The sequence below is a fragment of the Rhipicephalus microplus genome, chromosome 2 (genome assembly GCF_043290135.1).
Source record: "Rhipicephalus microplus isolate Deutch F79 chromosome 2, USDA_Rmic, whole genome shotgun sequence".
NCBI classification, from domain to species: Eukaryota; Metazoa; Arthropoda; class Arachnida; order Ixodida; family Ixodidae; genus Rhipicephalus; species Rhipicephalus microplus.
The window spans coordinates 92,168,108-92,182,372 of NC_134701.1; the positions used below are offsets into that span (position 1 = coordinate 92,168,108).

General features: G+C 50.9%; 49 non-coding genes across 49 annotated transcripts; all 49 read right to left on the minus strand.

Annotated features, from left to right (window-relative positions):
* Positions 1–3,931: 3,931 nt before the first annotated feature.
* On the minus strand, positions 3,932–4,002 carry TRNAG-GCC (transfer RNA glycine (anticodon GCC)). The gene has a single exon. It is a non-coding gene; the product is annotated as a tRNA-Gly (tRNA).
* A 72-nt stretch (positions 4,003–4,074) lies between these two features.
* Positions 4,075–4,145, minus strand: TRNAG-GCC (transfer RNA glycine (anticodon GCC)). Its single transcript has one exon. It is a non-coding gene; the product is annotated as a tRNA-Gly (tRNA).
* A 217-nt stretch (positions 4,146–4,362) lies between these two features.
* TRNAG-GCC (transfer RNA glycine (anticodon GCC)) lies at positions 4,363–4,433 on the minus strand. Its single transcript has one exon. It is a non-coding gene; the product is annotated as a tRNA-Gly (tRNA).
* Positions 4,434–4,506: 73 nt separating this feature from the next.
* TRNAG-GCC (transfer RNA glycine (anticodon GCC)) lies at positions 4,507–4,577 on the minus strand. The gene has a single exon. It is a non-coding gene; the product is annotated as a tRNA-Gly (tRNA).
* Positions 4,578–4,650: 73 nt separating this feature from the next.
* On the minus strand, positions 4,651–4,721 carry TRNAG-GCC (transfer RNA glycine (anticodon GCC)). Its single transcript has one exon. It is a non-coding gene; the product is annotated as a tRNA-Gly (tRNA).
* A 75-nt stretch (positions 4,722–4,796) lies between these two features.
* On the minus strand, positions 4,797–4,867 carry TRNAG-GCC (transfer RNA glycine (anticodon GCC)). The gene has a single exon. It is a non-coding gene; the product is annotated as a tRNA-Gly (tRNA).
* A 505-nt stretch (positions 4,868–5,372) lies between these two features.
* TRNAG-GCC (transfer RNA glycine (anticodon GCC)) lies at positions 5,373–5,443 on the minus strand. Its single transcript has one exon. It is a non-coding gene; the product is annotated as a tRNA-Gly (tRNA).
* Positions 5,444–5,517: 74 nt separating this feature from the next.
* Positions 5,518–5,588, minus strand: TRNAG-GCC (transfer RNA glycine (anticodon GCC)). Its single transcript has one exon. It is a non-coding gene; the product is annotated as a tRNA-Gly (tRNA).
* Positions 5,589–5,805: 217 nt separating this feature from the next.
* On the minus strand, positions 5,806–5,876 carry TRNAG-GCC (transfer RNA glycine (anticodon GCC)). The gene has a single exon. It is a non-coding gene; the product is annotated as a tRNA-Gly (tRNA).
* A 73-nt stretch (positions 5,877–5,949) lies between these two features.
* On the minus strand, positions 5,950–6,020 carry TRNAG-GCC (transfer RNA glycine (anticodon GCC)). Its single transcript has one exon. It is a non-coding gene; the product is annotated as a tRNA-Gly (tRNA).
* A 73-nt stretch (positions 6,021–6,093) lies between these two features.
* Positions 6,094–6,164, minus strand: TRNAG-GCC (transfer RNA glycine (anticodon GCC)). The gene has a single exon. It is a non-coding gene; the product is annotated as a tRNA-Gly (tRNA).
* A 73-nt stretch (positions 6,165–6,237) lies between these two features.
* Positions 6,238–6,308, minus strand: TRNAG-GCC (transfer RNA glycine (anticodon GCC)). The gene has a single exon. It is a non-coding gene; the product is annotated as a tRNA-Gly (tRNA).
* A 73-nt stretch (positions 6,309–6,381) lies between these two features.
* TRNAG-GCC (transfer RNA glycine (anticodon GCC)) lies at positions 6,382–6,452 on the minus strand. Its single transcript has one exon. It is a non-coding gene; the product is annotated as a tRNA-Gly (tRNA).
* Positions 6,453–6,669: 217 nt separating this feature from the next.
* On the minus strand, positions 6,670–6,740 carry TRNAG-GCC (transfer RNA glycine (anticodon GCC)). Its single transcript has one exon. It is a non-coding gene; the product is annotated as a tRNA-Gly (tRNA).
* A 72-nt stretch (positions 6,741–6,812) lies between these two features.
* On the minus strand, positions 6,813–6,883 carry TRNAG-GCC (transfer RNA glycine (anticodon GCC)). The gene has a single exon. It is a non-coding gene; the product is annotated as a tRNA-Gly (tRNA).
* Positions 6,884–7,100: 217 nt separating this feature from the next.
* Positions 7,101–7,171, minus strand: TRNAG-GCC (transfer RNA glycine (anticodon GCC)). The gene has a single exon. It is a non-coding gene; the product is annotated as a tRNA-Gly (tRNA).
* Positions 7,172–7,532: 361 nt separating this feature from the next.
* TRNAS-GCU (transfer RNA serine (anticodon GCU)) lies at positions 7,533–7,603 on the minus strand. The gene has a single exon. It is a non-coding gene; the product is annotated as a tRNA-Ser (tRNA).
* A 73-nt stretch (positions 7,604–7,676) lies between these two features.
* Positions 7,677–7,747, minus strand: TRNAG-GCC (transfer RNA glycine (anticodon GCC)). Its single transcript has one exon. It is a non-coding gene; the product is annotated as a tRNA-Gly (tRNA).
* A 73-nt stretch (positions 7,748–7,820) lies between these two features.
* On the minus strand, positions 7,821–7,891 carry TRNAG-GCC (transfer RNA glycine (anticodon GCC)). The gene has a single exon. It is a non-coding gene; the product is annotated as a tRNA-Gly (tRNA).
* A 75-nt stretch (positions 7,892–7,966) lies between these two features.
* On the minus strand, positions 7,967–8,037 carry TRNAG-GCC (transfer RNA glycine (anticodon GCC)). The gene has a single exon. It is a non-coding gene; the product is annotated as a tRNA-Gly (tRNA).
* Positions 8,038–8,111: 74 nt separating this feature from the next.
* TRNAS-GCU (transfer RNA serine (anticodon GCU)) lies at positions 8,112–8,182 on the minus strand. The gene has a single exon. It is a non-coding gene; the product is annotated as a tRNA-Ser (tRNA).
* Positions 8,183–8,255: 73 nt separating this feature from the next.
* Positions 8,256–8,326, minus strand: TRNAG-GCC (transfer RNA glycine (anticodon GCC)). Its single transcript has one exon. It is a non-coding gene; the product is annotated as a tRNA-Gly (tRNA).
* A 73-nt stretch (positions 8,327–8,399) lies between these two features.
* On the minus strand, positions 8,400–8,470 carry TRNAG-GCC (transfer RNA glycine (anticodon GCC)). Its single transcript has one exon. It is a non-coding gene; the product is annotated as a tRNA-Gly (tRNA).
* Positions 8,471–8,832: 362 nt separating this feature from the next.
* Positions 8,833–8,903, minus strand: TRNAC-GCA (transfer RNA cysteine (anticodon GCA)). Its single transcript has one exon. It is a non-coding gene; the product is annotated as a tRNA-Cys (tRNA).
* A 73-nt stretch (positions 8,904–8,976) lies between these two features.
* TRNAG-GCC (transfer RNA glycine (anticodon GCC)) lies at positions 8,977–9,047 on the minus strand. The gene has a single exon. It is a non-coding gene; the product is annotated as a tRNA-Gly (tRNA).
* Positions 9,048–9,120: 73 nt separating this feature from the next.
* TRNAG-GCC (transfer RNA glycine (anticodon GCC)) lies at positions 9,121–9,191 on the minus strand. Its single transcript has one exon. It is a non-coding gene; the product is annotated as a tRNA-Gly (tRNA).
* Positions 9,192–9,264: 73 nt separating this feature from the next.
* Positions 9,265–9,335, minus strand: TRNAG-GCC (transfer RNA glycine (anticodon GCC)). The gene has a single exon. It is a non-coding gene; the product is annotated as a tRNA-Gly (tRNA).
* A 73-nt stretch (positions 9,336–9,408) lies between these two features.
* On the minus strand, positions 9,409–9,479 carry TRNAG-GCC (transfer RNA glycine (anticodon GCC)). The gene has a single exon. It is a non-coding gene; the product is annotated as a tRNA-Gly (tRNA).
* Positions 9,480–9,552: 73 nt separating this feature from the next.
* TRNAG-GCC (transfer RNA glycine (anticodon GCC)) lies at positions 9,553–9,623 on the minus strand. The gene has a single exon. It is a non-coding gene; the product is annotated as a tRNA-Gly (tRNA).
* Positions 9,624–9,840: 217 nt separating this feature from the next.
* TRNAG-GCC (transfer RNA glycine (anticodon GCC)) lies at positions 9,841–9,911 on the minus strand. Its single transcript has one exon. It is a non-coding gene; the product is annotated as a tRNA-Gly (tRNA).
* A 217-nt stretch (positions 9,912–10,128) lies between these two features.
* On the minus strand, positions 10,129–10,199 carry TRNAG-GCC (transfer RNA glycine (anticodon GCC)). Its single transcript has one exon. It is a non-coding gene; the product is annotated as a tRNA-Gly (tRNA).
* A 73-nt stretch (positions 10,200–10,272) lies between these two features.
* TRNAG-GCC (transfer RNA glycine (anticodon GCC)) lies at positions 10,273–10,343 on the minus strand. Its single transcript has one exon. It is a non-coding gene; the product is annotated as a tRNA-Gly (tRNA).
* Positions 10,344–10,416: 73 nt separating this feature from the next.
* TRNAG-GCC (transfer RNA glycine (anticodon GCC)) lies at positions 10,417–10,487 on the minus strand. Its single transcript has one exon. It is a non-coding gene; the product is annotated as a tRNA-Gly (tRNA).
* A 75-nt stretch (positions 10,488–10,562) lies between these two features.
* TRNAG-GCC (transfer RNA glycine (anticodon GCC)) lies at positions 10,563–10,633 on the minus strand. The gene has a single exon. It is a non-coding gene; the product is annotated as a tRNA-Gly (tRNA).
* A 505-nt stretch (positions 10,634–11,138) lies between these two features.
* On the minus strand, positions 11,139–11,209 carry TRNAG-GCC (transfer RNA glycine (anticodon GCC)). Its single transcript has one exon. It is a non-coding gene; the product is annotated as a tRNA-Gly (tRNA).
* Positions 11,210–11,283: 74 nt separating this feature from the next.
* TRNAG-GCC (transfer RNA glycine (anticodon GCC)) lies at positions 11,284–11,354 on the minus strand. Its single transcript has one exon. It is a non-coding gene; the product is annotated as a tRNA-Gly (tRNA).
* A 217-nt stretch (positions 11,355–11,571) lies between these two features.
* TRNAG-GCC (transfer RNA glycine (anticodon GCC)) lies at positions 11,572–11,642 on the minus strand. Its single transcript has one exon. It is a non-coding gene; the product is annotated as a tRNA-Gly (tRNA).
* Positions 11,643–11,714: 72 nt separating this feature from the next.
* Positions 11,715–11,785, minus strand: TRNAG-GCC (transfer RNA glycine (anticodon GCC)). The gene has a single exon. It is a non-coding gene; the product is annotated as a tRNA-Gly (tRNA).
* A 216-nt stretch (positions 11,786–12,001) lies between these two features.
* TRNAG-GCC (transfer RNA glycine (anticodon GCC)) lies at positions 12,002–12,072 on the minus strand. Its single transcript has one exon. It is a non-coding gene; the product is annotated as a tRNA-Gly (tRNA).
* Positions 12,073–12,433: 361 nt separating this feature from the next.
* Positions 12,434–12,504, minus strand: TRNAS-GCU (transfer RNA serine (anticodon GCU)). The gene has a single exon. It is a non-coding gene; the product is annotated as a tRNA-Ser (tRNA).
* A 73-nt stretch (positions 12,505–12,577) lies between these two features.
* Positions 12,578–12,648, minus strand: TRNAG-GCC (transfer RNA glycine (anticodon GCC)). The gene has a single exon. It is a non-coding gene; the product is annotated as a tRNA-Gly (tRNA).
* Positions 12,649–12,721: 73 nt separating this feature from the next.
* On the minus strand, positions 12,722–12,792 carry TRNAG-GCC (transfer RNA glycine (anticodon GCC)). Its single transcript has one exon. It is a non-coding gene; the product is annotated as a tRNA-Gly (tRNA).
* Positions 12,793–12,867: 75 nt separating this feature from the next.
* TRNAG-GCC (transfer RNA glycine (anticodon GCC)) lies at positions 12,868–12,938 on the minus strand. Its single transcript has one exon. It is a non-coding gene; the product is annotated as a tRNA-Gly (tRNA).
* A 74-nt stretch (positions 12,939–13,012) lies between these two features.
* TRNAS-GCU (transfer RNA serine (anticodon GCU)) lies at positions 13,013–13,083 on the minus strand. The gene has a single exon. It is a non-coding gene; the product is annotated as a tRNA-Ser (tRNA).
* A 73-nt stretch (positions 13,084–13,156) lies between these two features.
* Positions 13,157–13,227, minus strand: TRNAG-GCC (transfer RNA glycine (anticodon GCC)). Its single transcript has one exon. It is a non-coding gene; the product is annotated as a tRNA-Gly (tRNA).
* A 217-nt stretch (positions 13,228–13,444) lies between these two features.
* TRNAG-GCC (transfer RNA glycine (anticodon GCC)) lies at positions 13,445–13,515 on the minus strand. The gene has a single exon. It is a non-coding gene; the product is annotated as a tRNA-Gly (tRNA).
* A 73-nt stretch (positions 13,516–13,588) lies between these two features.
* On the minus strand, positions 13,589–13,659 carry TRNAG-GCC (transfer RNA glycine (anticodon GCC)). Its single transcript has one exon. It is a non-coding gene; the product is annotated as a tRNA-Gly (tRNA).
* Positions 13,660–14,021: 362 nt separating this feature from the next.
* On the minus strand, positions 14,022–14,092 carry TRNAC-GCA (transfer RNA cysteine (anticodon GCA)). The gene has a single exon. It is a non-coding gene; the product is annotated as a tRNA-Cys (tRNA).
* Positions 14,093–14,165: 73 nt separating this feature from the next.
* TRNAG-GCC (transfer RNA glycine (anticodon GCC)) lies at positions 14,166–14,236 on the minus strand. The gene has a single exon. It is a non-coding gene; the product is annotated as a tRNA-Gly (tRNA).
* Positions 14,237–14,265: the final 29 nt, after the last annotated feature.

Sequence of the window (14,265 nt, forward strand, 5' to 3'; positions counted from 1 at the left end):
GCCCCATATAAAAACTGCGAACACTCTGTGCAGCCTTTGCACGTTGATCCTTGAACAATGTAACACCTGCATCACATACCACAGTTTAGCGATAAAAAACATGTTGCACACAGTAGCCCTAGCGAAAACAGACAGGTTCATGCCTTTCCACCTGTCTGCTTTTTCCTTCGTCTCTTTTGTTTGACGCGACCAATACTCCTCGCTGCCGTTATAACATTCCAGGGGAACACCGAGGTACCTTGTCGGTGTTTCCGTCCAGTGCACATTCGCAAAAAGGTCCGGCTTTGAAGGCCACCTTCCGTGCCAAAGCCCAAGAGATTTCGCCCAGTTTACGCGGCTTCCTGTGACGCTACAAAAATGTTTCACAACACTTATCGTTTCCTCTACACTTTCTTTGTTCGTACAACACACCGCAATGTCGTCTGCATATGCCAGCAGCTTAACTTCCACTGCCGCCAAGCTGAAGCCACGAATTTTTTCATTTTCATTTATCGCTAAGCACATCGCTTCGATGTAAATACAAAACAAAAGTGGACTGAGGGGGCAGCCCTGACGCACAGAACGCATTACGTGAATGGGGGCCCCCAAAGACTTGTTAACAATTAAACGTGTTGTGCAGTTCTGGTACGCCAAGGCCACTCCCTCCTTGATGATGGAACCGACATTAATATGATCTAAGATGACAAACAAAATATCATGCGCAACACAATCAAAAGCTTTCTCCAGGTCTATCTGGAGCACAGCAACGCCAAGTGAATCTTCGTCACAACACTCTAGCACACACCGCATCTTGTGAATGTTTGAGCTAATGGTTCTGCCTTTGATTCCACAAGTTTGGTGCTCTCCAACAATTTCTTTAATGACACCTTGAAGTCGCGCTGCCAGAACCTTCATAAAAATCTTGTAGTCGACATTGGTCAGCGATATGGGCCTATACGATGTCACCAGTTTAAGTTTTTCCCCTTCGTCCGTTTTAGGAATTAATATCGTATGCGCTTTGCTGAAGGAGGGCGGCAGAGTTTTCCGTTCGTACGCCTCATTGAACAGCTCAGCTAACCCCGGGGACAGTTCTATTCTAAACGTCTTATACCATGCTGCGGTTAGGCCATCGGGTCCCGGTGACTTTCCGGGGTTCAGATGACCAATCGCGCGTTCCACTTCACCTTCCGTTATTCTGCCTTCTAAAAGCTTTTTTGTGTCGTCACTAAGCCGCGGCAAGCGCTTGAGAAACTCTTCTTTAAAACCATGTACATTCGCTTTTCGAATTGCAAAAAGTGACTGATAATACGCAACAAAGGCCCGTTCGATGCTTTCATTGTCGCTCGCGAGAGTCCCGTTGCAATAGACCTTATCGATGTGGTTTCGGCGTCCTTGCGCTTTTTCGAGACCAAGCGCCCTTTTTGTGGGCGTCTCACCCGCGGCAAGATCATTTGCGCGCGCGCGAACCCAGGCGCCTCGATAACGCTCTCTGTCATGCAGTTCTAATTTTTCCTTGACACTGCGCACCTCGTCTTTGCAAGTCCCAGGCTCCCGACTTTCTAGGGCTATCAGCTGCTGCAGTGTTTTCTTAAGACTTCTTTCTTTTATTTGCGCTTCGAATTTTAGCGTGCTCGATCTGTCAAGCGCTTTCATTTTCACCTTCTGCTTTAAACACTCCCATTTCTCTGCTACTGTTTCCGTTTTTTCCATAAGCACTTCATTCATGGTCTCGTGCACTGCTTCTAAAAATGGTTCATCTTTTAGTAACAATGCGTTCAGTTTCCATAAATCCCAGTTGAAAACCTTACGCTGTTTCTTCATGCCTATGCGACACACAACCAAACAGTGATCTGAAAACGACACTGGCTCAACCGAAAAATCGTGACACATAGGCAATACATCTAGGGATAGGTATATGCGGTCTAAACGTGCATGGCTATTGCCATGAAATCGCGTGTAGATCACTTCGCGATTTGCTGCCACACATTCATACACGTCTTCCAAGTCATTTTCGGTTATTAATTTGCCTAGCACGTCACTGCTTTTGTCACGAACGCCAGTGCTATTGACTCTATCGCGAGCCCTTAAAACACAGTTAAAATCACCTAACAAAACCACCCTCTTATTACACTTTGTCCACTGAAACAGGTTAGAAAAAAACTGAGCACGCTCTTCTACACTATTCGGTGCGTATACGCATATAACTCTGAATTCAGTGGCACCATAAACAAAGTCACAATAAACAATTCTGCCCGACTGACATGAAAAAACACTTTGCACAAGAAGGCTTTGCAATTTTTTACAAAAAGAACACAACCCGCGGACGTTCCTATCGAGTGGCTTACGACCGCGTAATATCGGTCAGTGAAACGGCGCACCATGCTCCCGGTCTCCTCCTCTCCGTCTACCTTAGTTTCCTGGACGGCTAGGACGTCTATGTCTTGGTCTGTGAGCAACCGATAGAGCTGACTTTGCCTACGCCTAGCCGCCAACCCTCTGACGTTAAGCGTAGCTATACTGAATGGCGGAGTTAATTCCATAGTGACTTGTTCGCTAAAGGAGTAGGCCCGGAGCATGGCGCTTACCCTTCACGACCAGCCCTCGGCTAGCCGCCTCCAGGACCATCCTGCTTCCCAGCGCTGTTTTCTTTTGCCTTGTCCTCCAGTCTCCGGTCGGTAGGGACTTTCGGCTTAGGTTTGAGACTACGCCGCCTCCCTTGCGGCGCCTTCGCAGGCGGCTCCTGGCTGCTGGTGGACGACGCCCCGTCCTGCTCTACCGAGTCGTCGAGTGGACGCTTTAGCGTGGCGCTGGTCACGCACATCTCGTCGTCGCTGTCCGCCGCCGTCTCTCCCTGACCCTCCGTTGTATCAGCTGTCCCCACTGGAACCACGTCCGTCTCGACCCGCTCAGGCTCGGCCGCTGACGGGGCGCTGGCCGGTGTAGTCGAAAGCTGGCGAGTCTCCGGAAACTTGGGTGTGTCTGCCTGCGCCGCCCCTCCAGTAGTCACAGGGACCACTGGGCTTCCGACCCCTTTGGCGGCGTCCTCTGCCTCGGCCGCGTCCATGACGTGATCAGCCATCGCCTCGTTCTTCGCTGGCCCCATTGCACTGGCGTACGTTCGAACGCAATCCGCCTCGACGTGTCCGAAGCGTTTGCACCGCGAGCAACGGGGAACCTTGCACTCTCGGCGGACGTGCCCTTTGCCTTGGCAGCGCAAGCATTGCATCGGCCGACCAGGCACAACCAGCAAGGCCAGCTCCCCATCGATCCTGATCTGGTGCGGAAGGTCTTCGACCCCGACGCCGCTTTTCAGCTTCAGGAGAGCTGTTCTCGTGGTCGAACACTTGTCGGCCATGCCCGGGACACGCCACCGCTCACGGCTCACCTCCACGACCTTGCCGAAAGCCGACAGCGCCGTCCGTACTTCTTCGTCGCTCACCCCGTGAAGCAGCCAGTGAATTCGTAGCCGCACCTGCTGGTCCTGTGGGTCGACGACGACGCAGCGCCGCCCCTTCACCTGCAGCTCCTTCAAGGCGAGCAGGCGTTTTGTGGGAGCGGCATCATTGAATGTCACCGCCCACAAGTGGTTAACCTGGTATGCACCGAGGCTTACCACATCCGGCAGCAGGCCCGTTGGCGTCAATGCGTCCCTGAAATCTTCGACCTTGTATGGCCTCGCTCGTACATCACCGTGTAAAAACACGGTGTTGATAACAAGTCGTCCTTTTGGCATTTGCGGCAAAATAAACTGGTATTCGCTATCTCCGTTCCTGTTTCCGCGGCTAAGATTGGCCGCTGTCGCCGCTCCGCTGGAGCTCATGATCCTGCGATCCGTTCAGCACGACTGCCGGAAGCAGAATGCCACTGAACCACTGACGCCATTTGCTTACTCCGGCATTCATGGCATGCAATATTGCGAATCGGCACGCATGAGCTTTTCTAAAAATAACGATGCGTCAGCCGGGAATAGAACCCGGGTCACCCGCGTGGCAGGCGAGTATTCTACCACTGAACCACCAACGCCATTTGCTTACTCCTGCATTCATGGCATGCAATATTGCGAATCAGCACGCTGAGCTTTTCTAAAAATAACGATGCGTCAGCCGGGAATAGAACCTGGGTCACCCGCGTGGCAGGCGAGTATTCTACCACTGAACCACCGACGCCATTTGCTTACTCCTGCATTCATGGCATGTAATATTGCGAATCAGCACGCATGAGCTTTTCTAAAAAACAAAATGTTTTGGCAGGGAATCGAACCCGGGTCAGCCGCGTGGCAGGCGAGTATTTGACCACTGAACCACCAACGCCATTTGCTTACTCCTGCATTCATGGCATGCAATATTGCGGAATAGCACGCAGGTACTTTTCTAAAATAAACGATGCGTCGGCCGGGAATCGAACCCGGGTCACCCGCGTGGCAGGCAAGTATTCTACCACTGAACCACCGACGCCATTTGCTTACTCCTGCATTTATGGCATGCAATATTGTGTAACAGCATGCGTGAGCTTTTACAAAAATAACGATGCGTCGGCCGGGAATCGAACCCGGGTCACCCGCGTGGCAGGCGAGTATTCTACCACTGAACCACCGACGCCATTTGCTTACTCCTGCATTCGTGGCATTGAATATTGTGGAATAGCTCGCAGGTACTTTTCTAAAATAAACGATGCGTCGGCCGGGAATCGAACCCGGGCGACTCGCGAGGCTGGCGAGTATTCTACCACTGAACTACCGGCGCCATTTGCTTGCTTCAGCATTCGTGGCATGCATATATAGCGTAACAGCACGCGTGAGCTTTTCTAAAAAATAACGATGCGTCAGCCATGAATCGAACCCGGGTCACCCGCGTGGCAGGCGAGTATTCTACCACTGAACCACCAACGCCATTTGCTTTCTCCTGCAATCATGGCATGCATATATAGCGTAACAGCACGCGTGAGCTTTTCTAAACATAACAATGCGTCGGCCGGGAATCGAACCCGGTAGACCGCGTGGCGGACGAGTATTCTACAACTGAACCACCAACGTCATTATCTTACTCCTGCATTCTTGACATGCAATATTGTGGAATAGCACGCAGGAACTTTTTTAAAATAAACGATGCGTCGGCCGGGAATCGAACCAGGGTCACCAGTGTGGCAGGCGAGAGTTCTACAACTGAACAACCGACACCATTTGCCTACTCCTGCATTATTAACATGCGATATTGCGGAAAGCCACGCAAGAAAATTTTTAAAAAACACGATGTTTTGGCAGGGAATTGAACCCGGGTCAGCCGCGTGGCAGGCGAGTATTTTACCACTGAACCACCGACGCCAATCGCTTATTCCTGCAATCATGACATGATATTTTGCGTAACAGCACGAGTGAGCGTTTCTAAAAATAACGATGCGTCAGCCGGGAATCGAACCCGGGTCACCCGCGTGGCAGGCGAGTATTCTACCACTGAACCACCAACGCCATTTGCTTGCTCCTGCGTTCATGGCATGCATATATAGAGTAACAGCACGCGTGAGCTTTTCTAAATATAACGATGCGTCGGCCGGGAATCGAACCTTGGTCACCCGCGTGGCAGGCGAGTATTCTACCACTGAACCACCGACGCCATTTGCTTACTCCTGCATTCATGGCATGTAATATTGCGAATCAGCACGCGTGAGCTTTTCTAAAAAACAAAATGTTTTGGCAGGGAATCGAACACGGGTCAGCCGCGTGGCAGGCGAGTATTTTACCACTGAACCACCGACGCCAATTGCTTACTCCTGCATATATGACATGATATTTTGCGTAACAGCACGCGTGAGCGTTTTTAAAAATAACGATGCGTCAGCCGGGAATTGAACCCGGGTCACCCGCGTGGCAGGCGAGTATTTTACTACTAAACCACCGACGCCATTTGCTTACTCCGGCATTCATGGCATGCAATATTGCGAATCAGCACGCATGAGCTTTTCTAAAAATAACGATGCGTCAGCCGGGAATAGAACCCGGGTCACCCGCGTGGCAGGCGAGTATCCTACCACTGAACCACCGACGTCATTTGCTTACTCCTGCATTCGTGGCATTGAATATTGCGTAACAGCACGCGTGAGCTTTTCTAAAAATAACGATGCGTCAGCCGGGAATTGAACCCGGGTCACCCGCGTGGCAGGCGAGTATTTTACCACTGAACCACTGACGCCATTTGCTTACTCCGGCATTCATGGCATGCAATATTGCGAATCAGCACGCATGAGCTTTTCTAAAAATAACGAAGCGTCAGCCGGGAATAGAACCCGGGTCACCCGCGTGGCAGGCGAGTATTCTACCACTGAACCACCGACGCCATTTGCTTACTCCTGCATTCATGGCATGCAATATTGTGCAACAGCATGTGTGAGCTTTTACAAAAATAACGATGCGTCGGCCGGGAATAGAACCAGGGTCACCCGCGTGGCAGGCGAGTATTCTACCACTGAACCACCGACGCCATTTGCTTACTACTGCATTCATGGCATGTAATATTGCGAATCAGCACGCGTGAGCTTTTCTAAAAAACAAAATGTTTTGGCAGGGAATCGAACCCGGGTCAGCCGCGTGGCAGGCGAGTATTTTACCACTGAACCACCGACGCCAATTGCTTACTCCTGCATTTATGACATGATATTTTGCGTACCAGCAGGTGTGAGCGTTTCTAAAAATAACGATGCGTCAGCCGGGAATCGAACCCGGGTCACCCGCGTGGCAGGCGAGTATTTTACCACTGAACCACCGACGCCATTTGCTTACTCTGGCATTCATGGCATGCAATATTGCGAATCAGCACGCATGAGCTTTCTAAAAATAACGATGCGTCAGCCGGGAATAGAACCCGGGTCACCCGCGTGGCAGGCGAGTATTCTACCATTGAACCACCGACGCCATTTGCTTACTCCTGCATTCATGGCATGCAATATTGTGAATCAGCACGCGTGAGCTTTTCTAAAAATAAGGATGCGTCAGCCGGGAATACAACCCCGGTCACCCGCGTGGCAGGCGAGTATTCTACCACTGAACCACCGACGCCATTTGCTTACTCCTGCATTCATGGCATGTAATATTGCGAATCAGCAGGCGTGAGCTTTTCTAAAAATAACGATGCGTCGGCCGAGAATCGAACTTGGGTCACCCGCGTGGCAGGCGAGTATTCTACCACTGAAGCACCGACGCAATTTGCTTGCTCCTGCATTCATGGCATGCATATATAGCGTAACAGCACGCGTGAGCTTTCCTAAATATAACGATGCGTCGGCCGGGAATGGAACCTGGGTCACCCGCGCAGCAGGTGAGTATTCTATCACTGAACCACCAACGCCATTTGCTTACTCCAGCATTCATGACATGCAATATTGCGGAATAGCACGCAGGTACTTTTCTAAAATGAACGATGCGTCGGCCGGCAATCGAACCCGGGCACCCGCGGGGCAGGCGAGTATTCTACCACCGAACCACCGTCGCCATTTGCTTACTCCTGCATTCATGGCATGCAATATTGTGTAACAGCATGCATGAGCTTTTCTAAAAATATCAATGCGTCGGCCGGGAATCAAACCCGGGTCACCCGCGCAGCAGGTGAGTATTCTATCACTGAACCACCAACGCCATTTGCTTACTCCTGCATTCATGGCATGCAATATTGTGTAACAGCATGCGTTAGCTTTTACAAAAATAACGATGCGTCGGCCGGGAATCGAACCCGGGTCACCCGCGTGGCAGGCGAGTATTCTACCACTGAACCACCGACGCCATTTGCTTACTCCTGCATTCGTGGCATTGAATATTGTGGAATAGCACGCAGGTACTTTTCTAAAATAAACGATGCGTCGGCCGGGAATCGAACCCGGGTGACTCGCGAGGCTGGCGAGTATTCTACCACTGAACTACCGGCGCCATTTGCTTGCTCCAGCATTCGTGGCATGCATATATAGAGTAACAGCACGCGTGAGCTTTTCTAAAAAATAACGATGCGTCAGCCGGGAATCGAACCCGGGTCACCCGCGTGGCAGGCGAGTATTCTACCACTGAACCACCGACGCCATTTGCTATCTCCTGCAATCATGGCATGCATATATAGCGTAACAGCACGCGTGAGCTTTTCTAAAGATATCAATGCGTCGGCCGGGAATCAAACCCGGGTCACCCGCGCAGCAGGTGAGTATTCTATCACTGAACCACCAACGCCATTTGCTTACTCCTGTATTCATGGCATGCAATATTGCGGAATAGCACGCAGGTACTTTTCTAAAATAAACGATGCGTCGGCCGGGAATCGAACCCGGGTCGCCCGCGTGGCAGACGAGTATTCTACCACTGAACCACCGACGCCATTTGCTTACTCCTGCATTCATGGCATGCAATATTGTGTAACAGCATGCGTGAGCTTTTACAAAAATAACGATGCGTCGGCCGGGAATCGAACCCGGGTCACCAGTGTGGCAGGCGAGCATTCTACCACTGAACCACCGACGCCATTTGTTTACTGTGGCATTCATGACATGCAATATTGCGTAACAGCACGTGTGAGCTTTTCTAAAAGTAGCAATGCTTTGGCAGGGAATAGAACCCGGGTCACCCGCGTGGCAGGCGAGTATTCTACTACTGAACTACCGACGCCATTTGCTTGCTCCTGCATTCATGGCATGTATAAATAGCGTAAAAGCACGCGTGAGCTTTTCTAAAAATAACGATGCTTCGGTCAGGAATCGAATTCGGGTTACCCGTGTGGCAGGCGAGTATTCTTCCACGGAACTACTGACGCCATTTGCTTGTTCCTGCACTCATGACATGCAATATTGCGGAACAGTACGCAGGAACTTTTCTAAAATAAACGATGCTTCGGCCGGGAATCGAACCCGGATCAGTCGCGTTGCAGGCGAGTATTCTACAACTGAACCACCGACGCCATTTGCTTACTCCAGCATTCATGGCAAGCAATCTTGCGTAACAGCACGCGTGAGCTCTTCTAAATATAACAATGCGTCAGCCGGGAATCGAACCCGGGTCACCCGCGTGGCAGGCGAGTATTCTACCACTGAACCACCGACGCCATTTGCTTACTCCTGCATTCGTGGCATGCAATATTGCGTAACAGCACGCGTGAGCTTTTCTAAAGATAACGATGCGTCGGCCGAGAATCGAACTTGGGTCACCCGCGTGGCAGGCGAGTATTCTACCACTGAAGCACCGACGCAATTTGCTTGCTCCGGCATTCATGGCATGCAATATTGCGAATCAGCACGCATAAGCTTTTCTAAAAATAACGAAGCGTCAGCCGGGAATAGAACCCGGGTCACCCGCGTGGCAGGCGAGTATTCTACCACTGAACCACCGACGCCATTTGCTTACTCCTGCATTCATGGCATGCAATATTGTGTAACAGCATGTGTGAGCTTTTACAAAAATAACGATGCGTCGGCCAGGAATCTAACCCGGGTCACCCGCGTGGCAGGCGAGTATTCTACCACTGAACCACCGACGCCATTTGCTTACTCCTACATTCATGGCATGCAATATTGTGTAATGGCATGCGTGAGCTTTTACAAAAATAACGATGCGTCGGGCGGGCATCGAACCCGGGTCGCCCGCGTGGCAGACGAGTATTCTACCACTGAACCACCAACGCCATTTGCTTACTCCTGCATTCTTGACATGCAATGTTGTGGAATAGCACGCAGGAACTTTTTTAAAATAAACGATGCGTCGGCCGGGAATCGAACCAGGGTCACCAGTGTGGCAGGCGAGCATTCTACTACTGAACCACCGACGCCATTTGTTTACAGTGGCATTCATGGCATGCAATATTGCGAATCAGCACGTGTGAGCTTTTCAAAAAGTAACAATGCTTCGGCAGGGAATCGAACCCGGATCACCCGCGTGGCAGGCGAGTATTCTACCACTGAACCACCGACGCCATTTGCTTACTCCTGCATTCATGGCATGTAATATTGCGAATCAGCACGCGTGAGCTTTTCTAAAAAACAAAATGTTTTGGCAGGGAATCGAACCCGGGTCAGCCGCGTGGCAGGCGAGTATTTGACCACTGAACCACCAACGCCATTTGCTTACTCCTGCATTCATGGCATGCAATATTGCGGAATAGCACGCAGGTACTTTTCTAAAATAAACGATGCGTCGGCCGGGAATCGAACCCGGGTCACCCGCGTGGCAGGCAAGTATTCTACCACTGAACCACCGACGCCATTTGCTTACTCCTGCATTTATGGCATGCAATATTGTGTAACAGCATGCGTGAGCTTTTACAAAAATAACGATGCGTCGGCCGGGAATCGAACCCGGGTCACCCGCGTGGCAGGCGAGTATTCTACCACTGAACCACCGACGCCATTTGCTTACTCCTGCATTCGTGGCATTGAATATTGTGGAATAGCTCGCAGGTACTTTTCTAAAATAAACGATGCGTCGGCCGGGAATCGAACCCGGGCGACTCGCGAGGCTGGCGAGTATTCTACCACTGAACTACCGGCGCCATTTGCTTGCTTCAGCATTCGTGGCATGCATATATAGCGTAACAGCACGCGTGAGCTTTTCTAAAAAATAACGATGCGTCAGCCAGGAATCGAACCCGGGTCACCCGCGTGGCAGGCGAGTATTCTACCACTGAACCACCAACGCCATTTGCTTTCTCCTGCAATCATGGCATGCATATATAGCGTAACAGCAAGCGTGAGCTTTTCTAAACATAACAATGCGTCGGCCGGGAATCGAACCCGGTAGACCGCGTGGCGGACGAGTATTCTACAACTGAACCACCAACGTCATTATCTTACTCCTGCATTCTTGACATGCAATATTGTGGAATAGCACGCAGGAACTTTTTTAAAATAAACGATGCGTCGGCCGGGAATCGAACCAGGGTCACCAGTGTGGCAGGCGAGAGTTCTACAACTGAACAACCGACACCATTTGCCTACTCCTGCATTATTAACATGCGATATTGCGGAAAGCCACGCAAGAAAATTTTTAAAAAACACGATGTTTTGGCAGGGAATTGAGCCCGGGTCAGCCGCGTGGCAGGCGAGTATTTTACCACTGAACCACCGACGCCAATCGCTTATTCCTGCAATCATGACATGATATTTTGCGTAACAGCACGAGTGAGCGTTTCTAAAAATAACGATGCGTCAGCCGGGAATCGAACCCGGGTCACCCGCGTGGCAGGCGAGTATTCTACCACTGAACCACCAACGCCATTTGCTTGCTCCTGCGTTCATGGCATGCATATATAGAGTAACAGCACGCGTGAGCTTTTCTAAATATAACGATGCGTCGGCCGGGAATCGAACCTTGGTCACCCGCGTGGCAGGCGAGTATTCTACCACTGAACCACCGACGCCATTTGCTTACTCCTGCATTCATGGCATGTAATATTGCGAATCAGCACGCGTGAGCTTTTCTAAAAAACAAAATGTTTTGGCAGGGAATCGAACACGGGTCAGCCGCGTGGCAGGCGAGTATTTTACCACTGAACCACCGACGCCAATTGCTTACTCCTGCATATATGACATGATATTTTGCGTAACAGCACGCGTGAGCGTTTTTAAAAATAACGATGCGTCAGCCGGGAATCGAACCCGGGTCACCCGCGTGGCAGGCGAGTATTTTACCACTGAACCACCGACGCCATTTGCTTACTCTGGCATTCATGGCATGCAATATTGCGAATCAGCACGCATGAGCTTTCTAAAAATAACGATGCGTCAGCCGGGAATAGAACCCGGGTCACCCGCGTGGCAGGCGAGTATTCTACCACTGAACCACCGACGCCATTTGCTTACTCCTGCATTCATGGCATGCAATATTGTGAATCAGCACGCGTGAGCTTTTCTAAAAACAAGGATGCGTCAGCCGGGAATAGAACCCCGGTCACCCGCGTGCAGGCGAGTATTCTACCACTGAACCACCGACGCCATTTGCTTACTCCTGCATTCATGGCATGTAATATTGCGAATCAGCAGGCGTGAGCTTTTCTAAAAATAACGATGCGTCGGCCGAGAATCGAACTTGGGTCACCCGCGTGGCAGGCGAGTATTCTACCACTGAAGCACCGACGCAATTTGCTTGCTCCTGCATTCATGGCATGCATATATAGCGTAACAGCACGCGTGAGCTTTCCTAAATATAACGATGCGTCGGCCGGGAATCGAACCTGGGTCACCCGCGCAGCAGGTGAGTATTCTATCACTGAACCACCAACGCCATTTGCTTACTCCAGCATTCATGACATGCAATATTGCGGAATAGCACGCAGGTACTTTTCTAAAATGAACGATGCGTCGGCCGGCAATCGAACCCGGGCACCCGCGGGGCAGGCGAGTATTCTACCACCGAACCACCGTCGCCATTTGCTTACTCCTGCATTCATGGCATGCAATATTGTGTAACAGCATGCATGAGCTTTTCTAAAAATATCAATGCGTCGGCCGGGAATCAAACCCGGGTCACCCGCGCAGCAGGTGAGTATTCTATCACTGAACCACCAACGCCATTTGCTTACTCCTGCATTCATGGCATGCAATATTGTGTAACAGCATGCGTTAGCTTTTACAAAAATAACGATGCGTCGGCCGGGAATCGAACCCGGGTCACCCGCGTGGCAGGCGAGTATTCTACCACTGAACCACCGACGCCATTAGCTTACTCCTGCATTCGTGGCATTGAATATTGTGGAATAGCACGCAGGTACTTTTCTAAAATAAACGATGCGTCGGCCGGGAATCGAACCCGGGTGACTCGCGAGGCTGGCGAGTATTCTACCACTGAACTACCGGCGCCATTTGCTTGCTCCAGCATTCGTGGCATGCATATATAGCGTAACAGCACGCGTGAGCTTTTCTAAAAAATAACGATGCGTCAGCCGGGAATCGAACCCGGGTCACCCGCGTGGCAGGCGAGTATTCTACCACTGAACCACCGACGCCATTTGCTATCTCCTGCAATCATGGCATGCATATATAGCGTAACAGCACGCGTGAGCTTTTCTAAAGATATCAATGCGTCGGCCGGGAATCAAACCCGGGTCACCCGCGCAGCAGGTGAGTATTCTATCACTGAACCACCAACGCCATTTGCTTACTCCTGTATTCATGGCATGCAATATTGCGGAATAGCACGCAGGTACTTTTCTAAAATAAACGATGCGTCGGCCGGGAATCGAACCCGGGTCACCCGCGTGGCAGGCGAGTATTCTACCACTGAACCACCGACGCCATTTGCTTACTCCTGCATTCATGGCATGCAATATTGTGTAACAGCATGCGTGAGCTTTTACAAAAATAACGATGCATCGGCCCGGAATCGAACCCGGATCACCCGCGGGGCAGGCGAGTATTCTACCACTGAACCATCGACGCCATTTGCTTACTCCTGCATTCATGGCATGCAATATTGTGTAACAGCATGCGTGAGCTTTTACAAAAATAACGATGCGTCGGCCGGGAATCGAACCCATGTCGCCCGCGTGGCAGACGAGTATTCTACCACTGAACCACCGACGCCATTTGCTTACTCCTGCATTCATGGCATGCAATATTGTGTAACAGCATGCGTGAGCTTTTACAAAAATAACGATGCGTCGGCCGGGAATCGAACCCGGGTCACCAGTGTGGCAGGCGAGCATTCTACCACTGAACCACCGACGCCATTTGTTTACTGTGGCATTCATGACATGCAATATTGCGTAACAGCACGTGTGAGCTTTTCTAAAAGTAGCAATGCTTTGGCAGGGAATAGAACCCGGGTCACCCGCGTGGCAGGCGAGTATTCTACTACTGAACTACCGACGCCATTTGCTTGCTCCTGCATTCATGGCATGTATAAATAGCGTAAAAGCACGCGTGAGCTTTTCTAAAAATAACGATGCTTCGGTCAGGAATCGAATTCGGGTTACCCGTGTGGCAGGCGAGTATTCTTCCACGGAACTACTGACGCCATTTGCTTGTTCCTGCACTCATGACATGCAATATTGCGGAACAGTACGCAGGAACTTTTCTAAAATAAACGATGCTTCGGCCGGGAATCGAACCCGGATCAGTCGCGTTGCAGGCGAGTATTCTACAACTGAACCACCGACGCCATTTGCTTACTCCAGCATTCATGGCAAGCAATATTGCGTAACAGCACGCGTGAGCTCTTCTAAATATAACAATGCGTCAGCCGGGAATCGAACCCGGGTCACCCGCGTGGCAGGCGAGTATTCTACCACTGAACCACCGACGCCATTTGCTTACTCCTGCATTCGTGGCATG